The sequence below is a fragment of the Glossina fuscipes genome, unplaced genomic scaffold, assembly GCF_014805625.2.
Source record: "Glossina fuscipes isolate IAEA_lab_2018 unplaced genomic scaffold, Yale_Gfus_2 1, whole genome shotgun sequence".
In the NCBI taxonomy this organism is placed as follows: Eukaryota; Metazoa; Arthropoda; class Insecta; order Diptera; family Glossinidae; genus Glossina; species Glossina fuscipes.
Window position 1 is genome coordinate 33369111 of NW_023998415.1, and position 8136 is coordinate 33377246.

Below are 8136 nucleotides of genomic sequence, written 5' to 3' on the forward strand. Positions count from 1 at the left end.
CTTCTCAATTAATAAGAAGAGGAAAGTAAGCGCGTACACCATGTGCTAGATTAATGATTTAATTTGTTTTTTTCGAAATTTAATTTCATTTTGTCCGCATGGCCCGACCAACGAATTACATATTTTTAAAAGGTATTTGAAAAGCTTTTAAAAGCTCTCGATATTTTATACAAATTATTCAGTTAAAACCGAACTTGAATTTATTTATTTTTTTTCTTACTTTTATTTCGCCGTTTTATCAGCCGCAAGCTGAGTAACTGATGTAAGAAAATTAATAAAAATGAAATGAAATGAAGTAAATAAAAAAGAATAAATAAATTGTGCTAAATACTATTAGGGTTGACTGTGCGATTAATTGTTGATCTCATAATCTGCGTTAAAAGAAAGCTTCACATACACACTGACACGAGGCCGCGACAGAAACATAATTTTCGTTTTAAAATCACACCATCATCACCATCAAGAATGTCTAGTAGATTTTTTTGTTTTATGATTTGCACGAGTTCCATTTATTTCTCATTTATTTTATTTTGTTTTTTTTTTTATTTTGTTTTTTAATAAATTTGGTTTGTAAAAATGTTTACAAATTTTTTTTGAAACAAAAATAATTGCCTCTCTCTTTTCAATTACAAAAATTTATATTTTTGCTTTTTTGTTTGAAATGAAATTCACATATCCATCTATTTAAATAGTTCACAGCCAACTAAGGCCGGAGCCATCTTCACCGGCGTAATCGTATTTAAAAACTACCAAAACACAAAGATGAGCAAAAAAAAAAAAAACAAAAAATTCTGAACATATACAACACATACAAGCACACCACTTACAAGTAAAGCAAAAACCAAGCACAAGCTCTTATACGAACAAAATACATCAATGGATGGATTGCTTTTATTATTACAATCAAGAAAAAAGCTCTTTCATAGCGAGCACACCGTACACATATATTATGACTAATCTATGTAATCCGTATGTATCAAAGTTTTTCTGCTTTTATTTTTCACGTTATTCACTTGCACATGATTATATATATATATATATGTAAATGAATTTGTATGAATATATATATGTGTGTGCGTATGAGTTTATGTGCCTATGCGATAGGAGTATATAATAAATTCTTATACGTTCGTATAACTGTTTGTTATTATATTTGCTAATTGTTGCTATTCTTTATTCTCGTTTGTAAGCTTTTAGGTAAAGCTTATAATTCTTGTCATACATTTTCAGTTATTTTCATTATATTGGTCGCGTTTTTTTATCTCGTACGTACATTGGCTTTATTGGCTTCGTCTTTCAGCTTTTAATGTGTATTCACCCCGCATTCGCTTAACGAAATGTTAATGTATTCCATATGCAAAAAAGCACAAATACGCACATGTTCTTCATCTTCATTTTTATTGAGGCTACTCTTTGAGAATTTCTTGGTTATTTTTTCGTTATTATTTAACAACTTTATTAGTAAATGACTTTCTTACTCATCGCACAGACGTAACTAATATACTACGCGCTTTCTTTTAACATTTCCTCTTCTCTATTTATTTATCTTTTTTGTTCTGAAAGCATATCAATCTCAATTTAATTGAAAATCTTGCCAAATTCGTTGCAGTTAATTAAAAAAAAAAAAAAAAAATTAATAAATTTTGTTTATTTCGTTCGTCCGCTTTTAAAGCTCAAGCAGTTGAGCTTTAGTTGTTTGAATGATAGTCAGAAAGAGATATTCAAGCAGCTTTAACTTGAATCATCGCAAACATAACCACGTTGTTCACCGGAAAGGCTTACTATATCGCTTAGCTTAGCTGCTTATTTCATAAACATTTATTTATATAGTTTTTATTTATTTATTTATTGTAAAGCAACAGTGTTTGATTTGCTAGAATTTCAACTTTTTCAAATATACAGTGTTCATTAATTGCCTTAAGCAAGAACTTTTTTACTTAATTTACTGAATTTGTTGTAAACGATGTGCCCATAAAATTGTCAAGTTATTCAGTTAAAAGACAAAGTGTGCTTAAACCGCGACCCTTTGCTACATTTAGTTCACATCAGTAGTGATTCCTTCGCAGATCTTGGCTTTCTCCATATTGCCCTGCCCTTCCCTTCTCCGTCCTGAAAGTGACCATATACCGCATGAAACACTGTCGCGATTCAATATCATTCTTTATCTGTATATCGGTACAATTCCAGCAAAAAAATAATCCTTATTCACGTTTCGTATGATTTTTCCGTTTGCTGAGAAACATTTGAAATATGAAAAATTTGAGATATCAGGTCTACTTCGATACTCACGGTTTCAATAAAAACTCCTCCATCTCTAGGATAAGGGCGAATAGCTGACAAAACTTTTTTTATTTGTCTTCTATCCAAATCCATTTCATATGTTCGTTTAGTCGGTATTTGCGCTTAATGCATATTTAGAACTGGAGAACCAATATTCAAGCTTGTATCATATGAATTTGCTTTTTATGCTACAGTACTGGACGCTTATTTGATATCTCATAAATTTGCGGCTGATGGAAAAATGTGTGTCGGAGATTTCACCTTTTTTCTTAGTGACGAGTTCGCCGTAATAAAGCTGCAGGGGTTTGTCGGATGCGGTCCTCTTGTCTCTTGTATTGTGGGAGCCTTCGAATCAGAGAAGTGGTAACCACACTTGTACAGTGTATGTGCCAAGGATGGCGATTTTTTTTCCTCTACAATTCGATAATCTATGGTCATGGAAGTCAGTCATATCAAAGAAATCGCGGCATTGCGGGTTTTAGTGGTGATGACTGTAGAGTTTCATAGTGACTATAATTTTTCCATTTTTCGTAACCGGCAGGTTATCGCCCACATTAAACATTATGAGACAGGGAAAAATTATTAGATTTAATTCCTCATATTAAATTCAATGCACATAATAATATTTTGAAAAAACTGTATACGGATTTCTATTCGAATATCAATGTTTTTTCAATTATTTTTCTGATTAGCTCGGTCCCGCTCTCATTAAGATTCGATAGAAATTTTCGATTATTCGCTTGGTGAGTTTATAAATTAAAAAATTAAAATTCGCCAACAAGAATTTGTAACAGTTTCCCGTTTAATACTCTACTCGTGAGCACGATTTCGATACAACACGGTACAAAATTTGCAAAGACGATTTCAAAATATATTCTTCTTTCTTATTTCATCTTTAATGGGAAGGCTTTCAGCCATCCTTTAACAAAAAAAAAAAAATTAGTTAAGCGATAATTTTTAATGAAAATTAATTTTATGGTCGCCGTCATATTTGTTGAATATATTTTTATATTTTGTATCATCATCATAATGTTGAGTTTCATATATATATATATATATATATATATATATATATATATTTTTTTTTTTTTTTTGCAAGAGAACTTAAAAAGTTAACTTACTTTTCCCTTTATATGTACATTTGGAATGAAATTTCATAACAAAATTTTCTTCAAAAAATTTTATGTTTTAAAACTTGGTTTCGATATAACACGGTACACGTTGCATTGATTCACATTATTTTCATATATTATATAACGTGGTCTCTATACAACACGAATAACGCTTCGATACAATACGGTACATATATATATTTGATTTCTATTAGATCCAAGTTTGAAATATGTTAGTCTATGTGATTTGGTAGTTTAAATAAAAAAATGGGAAAATTTCGTATAACACGGTATGAATTAACCATATTAAGCGGGGCTCATCTGTACTAACAGTATGAACAAAATGAAATGTCTGTCAAATGTTAATAACAGTTGTATCAATGTTGTATAAAAATAACTTCACGTTGATATTCGAAGCACGCGTACCTTTCAATTATAAATTTCCTTCACTCTTTTTTTTTTTGAAAACAACTTTTTGAAGTACTTTTTAAATTTTTTTTAATTCGTACGCATTCCCATAAACCAACAAGTAAGAACATTATAGTTGGGCAAGACCGACCATTCAATACTCTACACAAATTCCCCTAATACAATTATTCCCTCGGTTTAGTAATAATATAACAAAAATTACACATTAGTTTTATGCAAAGGCATACTTTTCATGAAAGCCCGCATATTGGGGGATGCCCAAAATATCATATGACGCGATCCAAATTTAACAAATCTAACCTATTGCCCAAAAAACTATATATTATTTTTCGGTTTCTGCAACAGAAAGCAAGTAATTAGACTTTGTCTCCATATAAGGGCTTGCTTTTCATGATAACATCTTTGCATTCTTGGGACTAAAAAATAGACCTATGCAGTGCTGTCCAAGAAATAGACCCATGTAGTTCAAATTTGATAAGATTGATTGCTTTATCAATTTACTACTATGAGCCAATTTTCACACAAGTGAACATGGACAGACATCAGGCGGACAGACGGACAGACAGGTTTAGACAGAATCGCAATCATATTCGAAATCGATCGGTATCATACAAAGTGGGTCTTCTGCGTGTTACATAACTCCGCACTACCTTAATATACCTTGCACCATAGGTGGTGAAGGATGTAATGAAAATATTACAAAGTTGAAACCTTTTTGCGTTATTAACCAATTTGCACCGTGAAATATTGGAAATTAGATCTTCTTACCATATAAAAATTCCGTTTTTGTTGGAACGGTTATATGAGTGGGATTCAAAAAATTACCACAACCCAACCAAATTCTTTATACCATTTCAAAATATCGAAATACTATTACTTAGCGACTTTTGTCGAGAAATGTTGAAAATTACATTTTTTCGTGGCCTAAAAAGTTTCACTGATCCAAAACATTGCACGAACACGCGCTTGGGTCTAAACACGTCATTGCACCAAATTTCATGAAAATTGAATACAAATTTACATGGGCAGACATCAGACGGACGGATGGACAAACAGGCTAATTACAAGAAAGGTTGATCTATCTTAAGTCCTTCTGGATGTTACATACGTTCTCATAAACTTAACATATTCTGTGCTATAAATGGTGCAAGGTATAAAAAGAAAATATTACTTTTCTGCCTTCCTGTACAGGTGATGAAGAGGTGGGTTATATCATATATTGGCTTTTATCTTATTTTTTAATTTAAATATTGTTCAAATTTTATTACGTCAAAGGAGAAATTAAATTGAAAAACGCACAACCATTCTTGCGTACAATTCTTGCCTTAAATATAATTTATAGATACGCATTGTCTTGTTTATATACTCACTCACGCGAAAAAGTTTACTGCAAACACATATACTTACGCTAATAAGCGTTGAACTTAATGCGTTGTGCTTGTTCACGTAATTAAATTTATTTCTTTCATTTGTGAGCCTTTGCAAGTCGTTTATTTAAATTAAATTTATGTATATTTATTACTTAGAATGGCAGTCAGCAAAAAAAAAAAAAAATAATTGCACCTCGCCGCGCAAACAAGCGATCCTGCCAGGAGTCGAACCTGGAATCTTCTGATCCGTAGTCAGACGCGTTATCCATTGCGCCACAGGACCGTTGGGGATTCTTAAATTAATTTATATACTTGTCGTCTTTAATGCGTTTGTATCTTGCAAGTCATCAATTTTTGCAATAATCAAAAGTGAACATTAGAGACCTGATATAAACTATATATATATGAGACAATTTAGCTAGATTCGTTAATCAATTTATGAACTTATCAACCTATCTTCTAGTCGTTCTATCACGTTCAAAAATGTGTTACTTTAAAATAGAACGTTACATATAAATAAATTTAAAATTGGGATTTCGATCGAATTCACCTATAGTTCGGATTCAAGTGATGAAGAGATGAAAAAGAATTTAATTAATTTAAGAAAAAGCAAAATCTTTTCGATGTAGATGGGTACAGGTAAGCATATTGAATGATTTCATTTATTATACCCGTGTCAAAACCTTTGCAACGCCTAGAAGTAAGTTTCACAGATCCAAAAAGTATATGTATTCTTGATCAGCATCAATTTCTGAATTGATATAAACCTGTACCCTGTCTGGTAGCCCACCGGCTTCAGAAATGGTGAAAGTTCTTGCACATAGGTGGGCATGGAAAATGGGCCAGATCAGTCGAAGCACACACCTACAGTATTCCTTTTCAAAAGGAATAAACAATCGGTTATTTGCTTATCAGTCACAAACTGCAGTAGATAAATTTAACCGTATATTCCAACCTTTACAAAAATAGGGAAAATCGGGGACGCCTGCTTAATTTTATAGTAAGTTTAAAACTAAATTTTTTTTTTCAAAGCCTTTATAAGGCAAAGTTCAAAATTCGAGAAAGTATGTAAACTCTTGGCCAGTTTCAAATGCGGGATGCATTTAGGTATATCCGTTCGTCTATTTGCCCGCCTGCCAAACTTTGTAGTATCTACCTACGGTCGATATTCCCCTATTCGCAAAAGAGTAGCTATCGCAAATAAACAAATCTGCCGTGCATTTTGTTCGTTGCTACAATAAACTACAATAAATGGACGGTGGTATAAAAAAGATTCAGATGCAATCGAATATAATTTTCCTTATTTATTCTATTTAATGGGAAGAGGGTGATAAAAGAAACGAAAATCGTGCTCTTAGCAAACTTTAATATCGTCATCGTACGAAAGCATATGAAAGATGGGTAAGCAAATAGCAAAATTAATTTATTTTATCCAAGAAAATGTATAAAAATATACATGTTATAGCGTGTCCGGTTCTTGCATAATTGTTATGTAAAATATTAAATAGTTTTGAAGGGCAGATCGCATTACGTAAAGGAATAGCAACTGTATAGGAAATTGTAATACAGGCAGTGCTTGAATGTGTCCGTAACAGAAGAAGCTGTTAACGACTATTTAACGTAGCTCTTCCAATGCCAAACATATCTTGTATCAGTTGTATCACTTTGCAAACTTTCGAATTTTCCCGAAACTTTCGCAAAACTTTCGCATGAAAAAAAAAATCGATCTGAAAAGTATTTAAAAATGGTCTTGTTTATTGTAATTATTATTACTAAAATGATTAATTTTTACAAGGTGCTATTTTTAACAACTAAAGGAAATGGAAATATCTCACGTTAATCGAAAACAATGATATCTTACCGTAAATAGTTATGAAAATCCCTGCAAAATTATATGAGTGTGTAAATGCCTATTAACAGTAAGGGGAAAAAATTACTTCTTTGAAGAAAATCATTTAAATGCACTTTCGCCCCCACTTTTCACGACTTCCCCAACATTCGAAACCGTTTAACCTACTGAACTATTTTGAAGGGTACGACACACTCACACACTCATGTACACGCTCCGAAAATCATTAAGCCTTTAAGCATACATATATATGAATGTACATATATATATATATATGTATGTACATGTGTGTATGCGTTCGAAATCAGGTCAGAAGCATTAATCATTTTGTTAGCTTGTCATACACAACAAATTGTTTATTATTGCATTAAATGGTATAACATTTGATATGCAACCACATTTAGATAAACTTTTATACACATATGGATCATTCATTCATTCATATATTTATATTTATGTGATTAACAACTGTAATGTGTAGAGCGAAAAAAACAAAAAAAAACAAAAAAAACAGAAAAAAGTTTAACAAATATACACAAATGTAGTGACATGACAGCAATAAAATTTATTTTGAAGGATTAGCATAACAATTCCATTTTTTATTCATACACTGTTAAGCTTGGGAAAATTTGCATAGATACATATGCGTACACTATGCATAGTGTGCATACTTTTTATGCTCGTTAAGGTTATTCCATATGGTTTTGCAATTGTTTAAGTTAATTAAATGAATTTTAGAAAAATGTGATAAATATTTTAAGATAATAAAAAGAAAAAATATTTTTTTTTTTTTTTTTTTTTTTTTATGTTCGAAAACATATATTATAATTAAACTCTTAAGCGTAGATTAATTAAATAAATTATTTACATTCGTTTGGTGAAATATTATCTGTCAATGTGACTTAAAACTTGCCACTGGCCGTGCAACGATTTTAAGCGTTTAATCGCATTTAAAGTATGGCAGCCCAAGAGAATCTATTCATTTTTTTTTATAAAACAACTTTTCATTTTGTAATCTTTAAAAAAATATCTATTAAATGTGACACAATTGTTTTGTTAAAATTATATGTACATATATATAGATATAGATATACGT

At 31.0% G+C, this 8136-nt stretch overlaps 1 protein-coding gene and 1 non-coding gene across 2 annotated transcripts in view; both read right to left on the bottom strand.

Annotated features, from left to right (window-relative positions):
• The window catches only part of LOC119631517 (myb-like protein U), an 11591-nt gene extending 11115 nt beyond the window's left edge, over positions 1-476 (bottom strand). The window contains exon 1 of the mRNA XM_038023814.1: positions 398-476. The gene's annotated coding sequence lies outside the window, so the exon portion shown is untranslated. The remainder of the gene's footprint in view (positions 1-397) is intronic.
• A 4925-nt stretch (positions 477-5401) lies between these two features.
• Trnar-acg lies at positions 5402-5474 on the bottom strand. The gene has a single exon. It is a non-coding gene; the product is annotated as a tRNA-Arg (tRNA).
• Positions 5475-8136: the final 2662 nt, after the last annotated feature.